Source organism: Anabrus simplex, chromosome 9, assembly GCF_040414725.1.
Source record: "Anabrus simplex isolate iqAnaSimp1 chromosome 9, ASM4041472v1, whole genome shotgun sequence".
Lineage (NCBI taxonomy): Eukaryota > Metazoa > Arthropoda > Insecta > Orthoptera > Tettigoniidae > Anabrus > Anabrus simplex.
Window position 1 is genome coordinate 396,915 of NC_090273.1, and position 15,804 is coordinate 412,718.

The window sequence follows — 15,804 nt, forward strand, 5'->3', positions numbered from 1 at the left end:
AGGACCTACCAGTGGACGAGTTGCAAAAGACCGAAAATGATAAAAACAAAAACAAAAAAACAAAAAAAACAAGAGGGGGAGAAGAAAGGCAATATAGATAATGCCATTGACAATTTAGAAAGATGTATCACAGATACAGTCATATATAACAATCAACAAAATCGAAAAGCGAAACCCTGGTTTCTTCACAAGTGCTATAAAGCAAGGAAAGATGCGCGAGAATAACGCCAACAGAAACATCCCAATGACTCAAGAAAGAATTATAAAACAATCAGAAATGCAAACGATATGTAGAACTATAAACTCTCTTCTGAACCAACTACCACCAAATAGGCCATTCTTTGAATTTCGTGAAGTCAGAGATAGAGAGTAGTTCACGTTTCACGTCAATCACGTCACCCACTATAGGACCTTATGAAATACCCAAAAATGCCTTTGTAAAACCTGTTCCAAAAACTCTCACACCTGTACTTATAACAGATTATCGACCTTTTTACATACTTTCATCTCTCTCAGCCTCTTGAACGCGGGACACGCGTGCATTTAACAGACTAAAATAAGTACAAATTGTTTGACCCTTTACAGTCTGGTTTCAAAAAAACACAGTAAGGCCACTGCCCTACTGAAGGTTAAGGACATCATGAGACGTGCGATGGACGAACGGCAGGTGACGTTACTTGCACTTCTTGATTTCAGCAGTGCCTTTGACACAGTAAATATAGAAATACTGGATGCTAAATTGAAATCACTTCACTTTGGACCGACAGCTGTAGAATTCTTTCACTCATACCTTACCGAACGAAAAAAATGCGTAATTTTTCGGAATAGGTTATTTGAAATGTTAACAAAATATTCAGGAGTGCCACAGGACTCAGTACTTGGACCGCTTCTCTTTGTTATCTATATTAATGATATCTCGACACGGCTGACACTGTAAATGCCACTTGTATGCTGACGACTTACAAATTACCACTCCAAAATTTCGTACATCAAGGAATAGTTCATATGAATTCTGACTTAAATAATATGTGTACATACGCTCATAACAACTATATCTTAATTAATCCATCAAAATCTAAAGCTATTATTGTTGGGCAGATGAAACAAATCAGTGCGCTAAAAAGCAAAAAACATTCCTCCACTAACTATATCTGGTAAAATTATTCCGTACGAAAAATCGGTAAGAAATCTAGGTGTTATTATAAATGAGAGTCTTAACGGGGGAGAATGTCTGTAGAAAAGTGTACGCCTACCTCCACCCACTATAATATCAGAATGCGCTCCCACTAAACATGAGAATTAGGCTTATAAATACTCTTATCCTCCCTGTGTTTCCCTATATTCTCTCTCCATACCATTAGAGCCACAAAAGATGAGTTTACAAAGTAATAATACCTTTTACTTATTTGAGACACAAAAATTTGCTGGTCAATATTTTTCGTACAGATGTTTAGCTACTCAAGGCATGCTCTGCACATGTTACGCACTGTGCAGGCAGGCCCCAGTCAGTGCCTTCATCGTTCAAAAAGCAGACGCAACCATTCACGGGTGAAATTGAACGCAGAGGAAAGAACAGTACATTTGACCAAAGGCAATTAGTAATATCCCATCATGAAAAAGGGAAAACATATCGACAAATCTCAGATTGTCTGAACACGAAGAAAAGTACTGTGAACGATACAAACTGCAAGACAGCATTAAAACAGACAGGGTCCTTCCTAGGACAAACACGTCTTACTGCTACTGCAGCTGAGAACGAGTTGCAAGTACAATCCGGAGGGTGTTACGTAGAAGCGATCTGCAAGAAGGAAGCCCTATATCAATAAGCGACAACGTTTTGCTAAGGAGCACCTCAGGAAAGACATGAACTGGTGGAAGACAGTAATTTTCTGCGATGAATCGAAATTCAACGTTTATGGTTCAGAAGGGCACATCATAGTTTGGAGACAGTCCAATAAAGATTTTGAAGAAAGAAATATGAAGGCAAGGGTAAAACATGGAGGAAGACATGTTATGGTTTGGGGCTGTATGTCGGCTCATGGAGTAGGCGAGCTGGTTTTTATAGACGGAAATATGGACCACCGCCAATGTCTACAGATTTAAAAGAAACCTGAAGAAAAGTGCAGAAAATATGGGAGTTGGGGACTGTTTTAAATTTTATTAAGACAACGACCCGTAACATACCGCCTATAATGTACAGCTATGGTGCTTATACAACTGTTCATAAATTGTGAATTCTCCCCCACAAAATCCTGACATTAACCCCATAGAGAATCTATGGCATGTACTGCAAAACAACATCCGTAAACTTCCCATAAGTTCCAAAGCTGATGTGAAGAGACGACTGCAAGAGGAGTGGGAAAAATTGTCCCATTCCACCACAAGAAAACTCCGAGAGCATGCCGAGACGCCTGACTGAAGTGCTTCGCAGGAAGGACACAATCACGAAGTATTAAGGCGGCTACACACGTTACTGTATAACTGTGCGATTTAACTGCACCAACCGAACTGCGGAGATTTATCTCACGTGTAGATGGTAAATCGTTGCAGTTTTTTCTGCTTGCACAGTTCATCGGAGCAAGTTCATTTTTCTAACCAAGAAAACTGTGTCGATTGAGTTTGCACACTTTTATCGCAACGCGTGGACCGTGGCGACTGCCGATTGCTCAGTTCAAGTGCGCGCTACAAGTTATCACAACATGTCTCAAAAAGACCAAAGCGGATATCGTGAGCATTTAGAAGCTTTCATCGAATGCTATAGAAATGAATCTTGTCCCTGGCAGACGATCACAATCGGAACAGGAAAGACGCCGCTTACAGTAAGTTGATTGAAAAATATAAATGAATTGACTTCAAAGCTAACAGAGACGTACGGTAGTTGTAAAAAGAGATTTTTTGTTGTTGTTGCTATTTGCTGTACGTCGCACCGTCTTATAGCGACGATGGGACAGGGAAGAGCTAGGAGTGGGAAGGAAGCGGCCGTGGCCTTAATTAAGGTACAGCCCCACCATTTCCCTGGTGTGAAAATGGGAAACCACGGAAAATCATCTTCAGGGCTGCCGACAGTGGGGTTCGAACCTACTATCTCCCGAATACTGGATACTGGCCGCACTTAAGCGACTGCAGCTACCGGGCTCGGTGATTAATAATCTTAGGAGTTCTTACAAAAAGGAGTTGAACAAAGTCGAACAATCTAAAATAACTAGGTCAGGCACTGACGAGATATACAGTCCGCGTTTGTGGTACTTTCATCTATTGGACTTCTTATATGAACAACACATACTACATGTAACGCTAAGAATAATTTTATCGTAAAATCAACGTTAAGGCGGCTACACACGTTATTGTATAACTGTGCGAAACCGATAACTGGAATGTATTATTTATCTGCAGCTGTCTTGGAGTCTTTTCCCCGAAATATAATATGCTTCAAGAAAATTCTGCAATATCATGTAAATTTCCATGTGACAGTTGTATTTCCAACGTTACGCCCTGCCGGGAATTGAACCCGGGATCCCCCTGACCAAAGGCCAGCACGCTACCTATGGAACATGAGCAAACAGGACTAACGTGCTGTTATTCTGTGGTACGTAGCGTAACTCATTTAATAGATTGACGTGTGTTCTCTGTAGTAGCCAATCTTTAGACCACACACACACACACACACACACACACACACACACACACAGGCCCAACACCGCTAGTACGTCATCATCGTCCCTCAATGACATGTCGCTTTAATAAATGTCTGATGAGTACTGCCGTGTACCGTGTGGAGACAGTTTTACTGCGCAGTTAAATCGCACAATTATACCGTAACGTGTGTAGCCGCCTTCATCCGAGCATTTATGAACAAACAATTTTCTATTATTGTAATTACATTCATCAATTGCAATATTTTTGTGTATCATGAAATGAAGTGCATATTTATTTTTGGTATCTGTATGTGTAACTATTCCTTTTTGAAAAGGAAAATTAAATTATATATGTTTGTTATTAAACTTTTTATGTTAAATATAAAGGAACTCTGCCTGTCCGAAACATTACGACGGTCACTGTACTCGCACCAATTAAGATACATGTTGTCACTCTTAATGCCTAGCACAAACATAATTGTCTTTATTAAACTACAATTTAAAGGTTAGGTGGAAATAGTAATTAAGTGACACAAAGGTTACAGAAGAGGACAAAGGGATTCTATGATGAAATTAGTTATTTCAGGAAAGGGTATAAGCCAAGATTGAATGGCTGTAAGAATAAAGAAGGTAAGCTATTACAGAATAAAGACGAAATAAGTGAAAGATGGACCGAATACTTCCGAGAGCTCCTTAACAAGGAAAGACAAGAGGTGGAAGAAAGTGAAAAGCATATGGAGCAGAGTGGGCCAGAACAATGGATAAATGCCCCCACATTGAAAGATGTAGAAAATGCTATTGCAAAATTAAATAACCATAAAGCAGCAGGATGCCTTTGCTGGTAGGACCTAATGTTTACAGTGCACTATGTCTTCTGGTATGAGCTAGAGCAATCTTGTTACTTTCATTGATCTGTCTGTCTTATCCTTGGCTTTGACAAAATGAAAGTGACTGAGGTATGAGTGATGCTAGTAATGCCATCCCTTCTGCACCCAGTCCCGGCTATGAATGGTGTGAAAATGTTGCTCATAGGGTCGGGTAATGCATGCATTTCAGTGGGCTTGGCAGACTGATATGTAATAGCAACGTCTGCCTCGGTGAGGAAAGAAACGGGAAACTACCTCCTCATTTCCCTACTACGCCTCTTCAGTGATGCCTAGGCCATCTATGACAGCTGATGGCGGAGCTGTTGAGGATCCAACCAGCCTTCGGGCTGAGGACTAAACAAACATACATACATACATACAAAGCAGCAGGAGAAGACGGAATAACAAGTGAACTGATTAAAAAATTGTAGCAAAGAAATGCTACAAGAGGTGCATGAACTGATCAAGATTTGGGAGGAAGAACTGATACCTGATGAGTGGAATACAGGAATCAATTTCCAAATATATAAGAAGGGAAATAAATACGAATGCATTAATTATAGGGGAATTACATTACTGAATATCATCTATAAAGTATTTTCAAATATCCTATTACAATATCTGACTCCATATGCTGAAGAGAGATTGGATGAAGCACAACGTGGAGCACAGTAGATCAAATATCCGTGCTACGTCAAACGATGGAAAAATGCTATAATATAGATCTACATATGTTGTTTGTAGATTTTAGACAAGCATTTGACAGTATATACAAGGATAAGCGATATGAATATATGGAGACAGAAACTGATTAGGATGTTCAGAATGACATTAGAAGAAGTAAGGGCAAAGGTGATGGTGGATGGAAGAATTGGAAATGAGTTTGCTCTTAATACGGGAGTCGGACAAGGTGCTGCACTCTCGGCTACTTTGTTTAATCTGGCAATTAACCAAGTCCTTGCAAAAATTATGTATACCGGAAAAATTGTATATAAATCTAAACAAATTTGTGCATATGCAGATGATGTAGTGTTGATGGCCAGAAATGATAGATATATGAAGGAAATGTTTCTTGAAATGGAGGAAGCAGGAAAACGGATGGGATTGGAGGCGAATGACAGTAAATCCAAATAAATGCATATGACTGTTAAAGAGGGCAGAATAAGTCAAGATAATCTGACAATAAATGGGCATAGTTTTGAGAATGTACGGAAGTTTTGAGTATTTGGGAACCATGTTGACAAACAATAATAGTATAAGTGAGGAGATACACCGTAGAATAATAGCTCGAAACAGGGCCTATTATGCAAATCTCACATTATTTAAATCTCGTCTATTGTCCAAACCTACAAAATTCAAAATATAAGACTCTTATTAGACCTGTAGTGACATGTCTCAGAAGCCCGGAACCTTTTAGTTGATGAAGCAAATAAGTTAAGAATATTTGAAAGAAAGATCAATAGACGTATATATGGCCCAATTCAAGACCAGAATGGTTGAAGAATAAGGACAAATGCTGAAATACAGAACATATTAGACCAGGAGGATATAGTTAGATTTATTAAGGCACAGAGACTGCGATGGCTTGGCCATGTGGAAGGAATGGACGAAGATCGAATGCCAAGAAAAGTAGTTAAATCCCGAATAGATAAAAGACGGCGACAAGGAAGGCCCCGTAATAGATGGAGCGATGAAGTTGAAGCCGACCTGAGGGCAATGGAGAGCAGCCGCTCAGGATCAAGGTCGATGGCGGACTATCGTAGAAGTGGCCAAGGCTCACACAGAGCTGTAGCGCCGGATAAGTAAGTGTAATGTTTAAAGGCGGTTTACTCGTGTATCGATTGCAATGAATGATTACTCTTTCCAAGCGATCCGGAACCAGCGGGTGTGAGCAGTCCACTTTGTTCTCCATGAGGATGTTAATACCAAGGAATATTTATGATATCCGATATGGAATACAGTCTTCCCATTGACAACAGGGGCTAGGGCTTTGCTTGGAAAAAATTCAAGACATGCAGGTCCTGCGATATTGTGTCTGACGTCAAGTATCACTTTACACTGTACAAAGGATGGATTTCACCGCTTCATTGCCGTGATTCACTCAAATGCCTCACATCACTCAAAACTAAACGTGTCGACTTCTCTTACGGCGTTGTGTAATGAAAAGATCCTGCATTCTGCAGACATTAAAACGCAGGGTCACAAGGAACAAAATCCCCACAAGCCCCTCAGGTACGGATTTTGACGATGGTTGCACTTCCTCTCAATAGAAGAACAACAACCAGTCCGTTTAGATTTACACCTGAAAGTGGATCATTGTACTCCAAGACAGCTGATTCCACTGCTAAAAAACAGCTCCCAGCATATACAATTCTGTTAGTAATCTAATTCATTCAAACTCAGTAGCGAAATATACTCGGGATTATCACGTTACTACATCCACGGACGAATCAAACATGTTTCTTGTATTAAAAAAGGCCGAAACAATAAGAATTTGTTCAATATTTTGGACAACATTTTAGTGTTCCAAACTATCTTGCATAAAATGAGGCTAAGGTTGTTTAATAGTCATGTATATCGCTGACTAGTTTTAATGCCTTGTGTTCTCACTTCGATTTTAAAAATTAATTTTTCTATCTTTTCACAAGAGTTAAATACTTTATCTATTTAAGAGTCAGCATAGCGGTCATAGGCTAACAAGTGTTCTGATCCTCTATAAGAAATAACCGATTCTGAATCCACAACGTTGATTCAAAGCACCCCAAAATTTAATCAAAATAATACCATCCTTTTATCAATAGGTGTAGGGCAATAGCCCATTAATCTATACTAATCTTTACAAAATAACTGATCGATCAATCAAACACCAGTGACCTGCATTTAGGGTGGTTGTTCATAACATCTCCCTCGATAAATTATTTTTTTTTTTTGCTAGGGGCTTTGCGTCGCGCCGACACACATAGGTCTTATGGCGACGATGGGATAGGAAAGGCCTAGGAGTTGGAAGGAAGCGGCCGTGGCCTTAATTAAGGTACAGCCCCAGCATTTCCCTGGTGTGAAAATAGGAAACCACGGAAAACCATTTTCAGGGCTGCCGATAGTGGGATTCGAACCTACTATCTCCCGGATGCAAGCTCACAGCCGCGCGCCTCTACGAGCACGGCCAACTCGCCCGGTGATAAATTATTTTAATCCCTACTTCCGCTTCCTATAAATCAATATTCGCGCCAATTTGGGCTCTTGAATTCCAATTTCCTCAGATTATTGACCTTTTATACTCTTAAAGACTGCACTCAAGCTTAATCGTTTATTAATATCATTCCAAGCCATCTCTCCACCGACAGCTGGAAACATACCGGTTAGTCGACCACCTATCTAATTACTTCTAAGTATTCCCAGCCTAATATTTGCGACATTTTCGTAATACTACTCTTATCGGAAATCATCCAGAACAAATCATGCTGCTGTCCTTGGGATCTTTTCCAGCCCTCGTATCAAGTGATCTTGGTGATGGTACCGTACAATATAAACATACTCTAAATGGGGTCGCACGCCTTGTACTTTACATCCTTACTACAACCCCTGAATAACCCCATAGCAATGTCACACGAATTTACAATCCCGGTTATGTGACCACCTCAATAACGATATTTTCTTATATTAACAGTAGGTACTTACAATGAACAGATCGGTTCGTGTCGTCTCATGAACATAGTAATTGAAACCGAGAGGACTTCTCCCCTTCGCGCAACTTACGACCCGACTTTTCACTTCGATACACATCATACCATTGCCTGACGATCATCTCACAACTTTTTCAAGATCGTTATGCTGTCACCAATAATTTCGATCAACATTTATTTACATATAAATTGGACCATACAACGAGTAGATCTGTCGCGGAAAACAAGTCCGCCAATTTATTCTTTTAACCTTCATGACCGCTTTTCTCAGGCGAGATCCCGATATCTTTTGACAAGTCAAAACATTTCCGAAGTAAAGAATAAAATCCCCGACAAGTAAATGAATAGCTTCATGCGCAACACTTATTCACATTAAAATTATATAAAAGAAATGTCCTGGTAGGAGTTTTAATGTCAAATCCAGAAAACAATGGCTCTGCATGTGTTAGCATCATTGTAGACATTATCCATTTCTTAAAATAAATGCAAGTAAAAATTGAAAATCAAACCCAATCAGTAAATTTGTCACACTCAAGTACACCATCAAGAACTCACACGAGCCTAAAGCTCAATAATTCAGTACTTGAAACTTCGCATATTTTCGAATGCACAGAAAAAAATCATCTTCCGGTTGTGAAAACTGCCTCTCCGCATTCCTGACACATATAAGACGTCTGACTCGAGAGCTAACGGATAGTCAAAGCAACTGGTCATGTTAAGCCATACGGAAACCTCGAAGGCTTTTTCACACCAATAATTGATCTCAACAAACTGAGGTCCCAGGCAGTTGAACAGGATAGACCCAGTAAGTCTGGAATTCGGAAGTACTGGAAGGCGGCCCTTAGTAAAGTCTCAACGAATTTTGCACATAAGTGCTATACATATGACTAACCCCATTGGAATCGTTCGACAGGCAACTTCCATAGCAAGAGTGTCGTGCGGGTCTACATAACTTGTCCTGCCCCTGAAGCACTTCTATATGCAACCAATCGTATGGGTAGGTATGGCGGGTATGCATAAACACACTGCGCCTGCGATGTAGGCATGAGGCCACCAGCGTGACATACTAGTAATGCAGGACCACGGGGCAAGTCGTACAAATCTGTTTAGCGGTAGGGGCCTATTGTAGAAGACATAAATTACGGCTTAGGCCTCTTGTCCACGGAGACTGCAAGCGTGCAGTGTCGGTGGTGTAAGGCAGAATGCATAACGCAGTATACTATTTTTACAAAAAAAGAAGGTACTGGGTGCATCTTTTGTGGCAAAACAGATACAAATTTCATGCATTGAGCACACTGTTTCAGAAACTAGGATAGAATGACGCAAAGCATGTTAAATATTTACATTTGACATGTTACTAAAAATGTTCATTTGGAATATGAAGACACCAATATGTGGAACGATTTCTCCTCCTGAAATAATGCTAGCTGTGACATGAATGTGTACGCATTCACATAATTTACCTGTTTGAAAATAAACATTTTAATTGATTAAACACTGTAAAACAAGTGAAACGAACATTAAATATTTCCTTTTGTCTAACTTAGCACGGAATTAAATATCTCATTTTATTCAGTAAACTGAAGTGGAAATAAAAATGAAAATGTCTAGTACTGATGTGAAGGTGAGCTACCTGAAATTAATGTCCTAGAAAAACTTCAACACTCCTAAGTGTCTCGGTCGATAAGCAAACCTACACAGTTGATCACGCACATGTTCGGATCTTAAATCCTTCCAGCACCAGATTAATGCGTCCTGTCTGTTTTTAGCCGGATGTCTCAAAACCCTCATGCATCCTATTGACTGAAATACTTCAGTGAGATTGTATTGGTCACCAAAAGAAACCAGTTTTTCTAATGCGAATGGACATCAAGACCCGCCGTAGGATTCTAGTCAGTGTTTCCATTGTTCGAATAAAAGTGAAGGAAACCGAACGCACTCATCACACCGAGTCATGTTACCCATACACCCTTATTATTTTCGTCTGAATTAACAAAAAGGAAACAACTTAAAATGATAGACCTCAGAATGAGAAAGGTTGGTCCAGACAGATCCGTTCACACACCAGCCAGAATCATATACCGCAGTTGTGTCAAACCTGCTCGGAATATTTCTTAGATATGTACCTCTGTATTGGCTGTGCCCACAGTGACAGGGAAAATATATTTTTATTTGTCTGTGTCTGCCTGTCGACGCATCACAAGAAAATTACTTATCAGAAAATGAAAATCGTTAAGTCGGGGAAAAAGAGATTACACTCCAGGCCATAAATGATTTCATTCACTCAGTGTGAAATTGTGGTTTAGGGGACGCCTCAAATTTAAATCTGAAATATTAACGTTATTAGAGGTTCTATGGATAAATAACATACAAAATACAACACCGATCTACAGTTTTGACGTGGCGCTATGATAAGACAGACATTCATGAATTTAGACTTTTCTTGCACAGTCCATAACAGCGTGGAGCATCGCTAAGATGGAAATATTGATCAGTCGGGTAAATTGGAGAAAGTGGTGTTTTTGTCATAAGCTCTTAAGTCGATGATTAACACGCATAAACACAAAAACACTCCTGGAGCACCTTTTTAAGAAATCTCATTTCCACAGTAATTCAGCTCTTGTTGAAACGCCCCAACACTTATTATTATTATTATTATTATTATTATTATTATTATTATTATTATTATTATTATTATTATTATTATTATTGAAAAATGCGCACAGTGTGCATATGTAGAATTTTGTTCATGACAGTTCTCTTAGCACAGGACAGCACAGGGTGAACGAGCCATGGAGGGTTGTTATCGCTCCATCACCTGCTGAAGCTAGCCAATCAGATCACTTCACAGGAGACTTCAGATGGGATTTACTAAATGTGCACGGCTTGAGAGCACCAATAGAAGAAGGGCCTCCCTGCTGATAACAAGCACCGGCTGGCTTGGTCCTCGTGCACATTTAGCAACATCGCCCGCGAAGCAGCTGACAAGGGCGCGAGACCAACGCTCGAACGCTCATTGTTTACGACATGTCACAGCGGTAGTGAGAAGGTTTGTCTTTTTTACACGTAAAATACAATAAACCTCACGTACGTTCCATCATGACGACCTACGTAAACAGCTAAATCTATCGGCGTGCCTCTTGGCTTCTGTTGCCTTCGACATACACAAGCCATCAAATATGAACTGTTCAGTGAAAAATGCTCTCTCGAATAAATGTTTTCCATTCTGCGGCCCACCCGGGGACCGTGGTTAACCGGTTCGAGCACCGTCCGTTGAATGTTGGCCGGTAGGGGGTGCCATAGAATAAGTGCCAAAAGCCTGGATTTAATTCCAAGACTCTCCGCAGTGCTCTGAGCGCATATGACACTGTCGATTCGTTTTGGACACAGTTGTACGCAGCTTTCTCACGAGCAGACGCCGAAGTACAACTGCATTCGATAGAGTTTGATATGACTGCATTTGAACGCCATATAAAAAAAGTAACTTCTAAGTATGGTCTGTACATTGCTGAGAGTTTATTCGTGATGTCCGTACACACACAGAAATAAACGGCTCAAGATCACTTTATGTTAAATCGAGAAATGAGCCACTACAATCTAGGATATAATTATTTTATTCACACTGAGTGAAATGGCAGTTTAGGGGAAGGCCTAAAGTTAATTCTCAAATAATTATATTACTGGTCCTATCGATAAATACCACATACATTTTTACCGTACCGGCTGTGATAACGGAGATATTCATGTAAGTCCACAAGAACGCCGAACGACGACAAAGTGGGCTAACAGAATGTAATGAAATTCGGTATGTAAAGTCGGGGAATAAGAACTGCACTCTAGGCTATAAATAATTGTATTCACCTGGATGAAATGGCAGTTTAGGGGAAGGCGCCTAAATTCAACTTGTAAATGCAGACTTCATTTGTTCTACCGTAATGCACTACATAACAGAAGTCATACAGAATACAATTTCCGATCGTTAGTGTTATAAATCCGAGAGAGAAAATTGTCAGTGTGCGGACAGACGTGGTATGTGCCATCATCAAGTAGCTCCTGGATGAAGACAGACGATGGACGCTACTGGAGTTAGAGAGGGCAAGTGGCATCGAGAAATGCACCGTCTACAGGATATTACGCAATGAGCTGCAACTGCGAAAAATCGCATCGCGGTGGGTACCGCATGCACTGACGGAAGATAAAAGGTGGGTGCGCTACGCAATATCCTCCGACTACCTTGCACGCTGACAACAGGACGACGATCAATTCTTGTCACGAATAATCGCCATCGATGAATTTTGGCCAGGGCATACGAACCAGAACTGAAACGTCAGTCCGCGGAGTGGCGACATGCTGGATCACCAAGGAGGCAGAAGGTCCGTCAGCATCCTTCCCCAGTCAAATTGATGGTGATCGTCGCGTTTGACGTCAGGGGTATCATCGGTTGCCACTTTGTTCCACATGGCAGAACAGTGACCGCACGGTACTACAAGGACTTCCTGGTGCGACAGGTACGACGTGGCGTTCGGGAGAAACGTCCGGATCTTGTGGACGGTGCAATAATCCTGCACGACAATGCAAAACAACATAAAGCAGAGTGTGTAGGGCAGCTACTGCGACTTTGGAGATGGGAAGAATTGGAGCACCCACCGTACTCTCCCGACATTTCGCCCTGTGACTTTGATCTCATTCGAGAGATTAAGGAACCACCACATGGTAGGCGAGAGGACATTGCTACTGCTGTGCACCAACAGGTGACCCGATTCACACATTGAGCGGCAAATGCTGAGGCAGATGGTATTCAGCGCCTCCCACATCGTTGGCAGCGTGTGGTGTCTGTCGCAGGGTACTACTTTGAGGGTCTTTAGGCCCAGGTTTGTCATGTCAACTTTATGTGTACTGTGTTGTCATTCTGTATACTACCGTAATAAATTAGTGTGTTATGATATTTCAGTGCTATTCATTGTCCACACATGTAGTTAACACCTTGTCCTTTCGTCTGTATATGTCACATTTTCCAACCGGACTGGTATCTTCAAGAAAAAATAGTTGCCATGACTTTTGCCCCAACCCTCGTATATATATTACTGATATTGCCTGTATAAGCCGTACGCTAAATAATGAGGATAAATCATAAAATAGCAAAAAAAAAGTTTTACACTAAAGATACAACTTGTGGAAAAATCATTCCAATGTTATACAGTTAAAAGTCCTTAATTTGAAGTTGGTTAGTTCTAAATATGCATATTTAGAAATAAACGCCATTCCCCGAATTCATATATAGGCCTTCATGTGTTACTTCTGTACCGGGAGGTACACCTAAGGTAATCTCCATGCATTTGAATGAAGCACCTTGAACGCTAACATTAGAAAACTTGAAACAACTAGTGCAAGAAGTTGGGACGTTGATCAAGAGATGTCACTACTAAAGGATTAGAGTAATGTATTATTTTAAAGTTTCCTGATCTGACAGGATTTCTTTTGTGTGTGTGTTGCAACAACTATTTCAAGAAGTTTGGACTTTTCTCCGCAGATATCTCGATAAAAGAATGGTGTCATGCACTCTGGTGCATGGTGAAATAACTAGAAAGTTAAAGAAATTTTGTGTATATCGGTTTTCTGAACTACACTGACTCATTTTTGATACTTCAAGGGCTGCAACACTTATTACTCATCCTGCCAGCTTAGGAGTCTGGCCAATCAAATTTTGTGTATTCATTTTTCAGCCAATCAAACTTTTCTTGGACCTATTTTTTTGGCAATAACCATGAGAGGGCGTCTCCGGATTTAGTCCAGAGCCTTCTCGAACCTTACTCTCGGGTAAAAAGCTGACGCCTGTTCGAGCTAACTTGTCTTATTGATCGTCGAATTACCGAGTGTGTGTTTTAAGAGAACAGGTGGGGGCTTCATTCTTTGGCAGTCAGAACATCAGATAAGATAATGGCCACCAGTTTCTTAACTCAGTAGTTATCTCCACAACCCGACTCGAGGGGAAGGTTCCTGTCTTTAACTATGTAACAGTCAATTTAATAATATGTAAACTTCTCTTCCTTCTCATGTAAAAGTCCAAGTAAGTCAAAGTACTTAACTGAAAACCAGGGACGGAGAGTGCGTTATCCTCTCGAGTTCCCCTTCAATTAATCTCGAGGCGACTATGATTTTGTAACTGTTTTCGCTTCTAATTTGTAACTTATCTTGTCTATCTAGTCACCTCAGTAGCGTGGGATTAGCCTCTGCATCGTCGGGCCACTAGTCCAAGTAGAGTTTTAATCTTGGATTTCAATGAGAATAAGTTTCAGCCTTCATACATTTTGATTTTTGGGCCGGTAACTTTAACCTGTGCTTTTCCACAAAGGCCCGGTAGAATGGGTACTCAACACCCCTGTAATATTTCTTTCATGTAAACTTAAAAGACTACCAATATGGTCTTGTAAATTGTAGGTTGTGCCTACGAGAGGCCTGTCAAGCAAAGACACTCATCTGAATTGTAAAAGGTTATGGTTGCCTTGAGTAGGCTGCAAAGGGTTTAGGAACATAGTCTCATGGGTAGAATTGTGGAGCATTGATGGCTCCTTTCTTGTAATGTAATAGATATTTGTGTAATACTGAGTGCTGCCTTTGGAAGGCCTTCACTTGTAACCGTTGGAGCAAAGTGCTCTTCAAAATTGTGATTTAGAATTTCCTGTGAAACAAGTTGGGAGATTCGTCTCCTTGCTTATCTACTAAACACAACATCAGCAATGTTTGAGCTTCAAGCTCATAATTTACAAAGGTCCAAAGTGCAACTTACCAATTCTTGTTTTGTTTTGTTATTTTTTTTCTTTTTCGATTTTGTACCAAACTGCTCTGTAACTGAAATCTTGTTCTTTCACCAAGTGAATACTTATGTTAAAATTTAATAAATGAAAATAAATATAACCTTTATTTTAATGTCATAATAAATAAATCTTTGACTATCATAGACAAACCCATTCCCACCACCACCTCCTTTCACCTCTGCGCTCCACAGAATACCCCGGAACAAGCGGTAGCAGAGCGTGGTTGAATGGGTCTAGATAAAGCCCATTTTGACGTCTAAACATAGAATTCGCTCTGAACTAAGAATTTTCTCGGTTGCCGGAATTTTTCCAAATTTATTAATCTTTCTGTCAACATGTCTGGTCCTCGCAAAGTCCTCGCTCCCGGGTACTTGCGCAAGGAGGAACTGATTTACAAGCTTTTAATTAGGAAGGTCCAATTTGGAGGCACAGTTGTGGCAGATATTGCTAAGCTTAAAGAGTCGTTAGAATTTCCTATCTGTATCCCAGTATTTGGGGAGAAAGAAATTGATTAGGCTCTATCCACTATCATAGACAATACCACCGAGCTAGCGTCTGTAGTTGGTTTTTTTTTAAGTGAGTGATCCTTCCGCTAACCAACTTAAGAGTGCAGGCTAGGCTCTTTCACTTCTACAATAGGACTAGGGACTTATTGTCTCTAAAATTGGAGGAGGATCATGCTAAGGAGACTAGCAATTTAGTTGAACATATGTCCGATATGTTGAAGAGTTAGTCAATTGTTGACCGGGGCCGCTACTCCTAAGACCGAGCAAGTTCCTATGGTGGCATTGTATGGGAGTGAAAC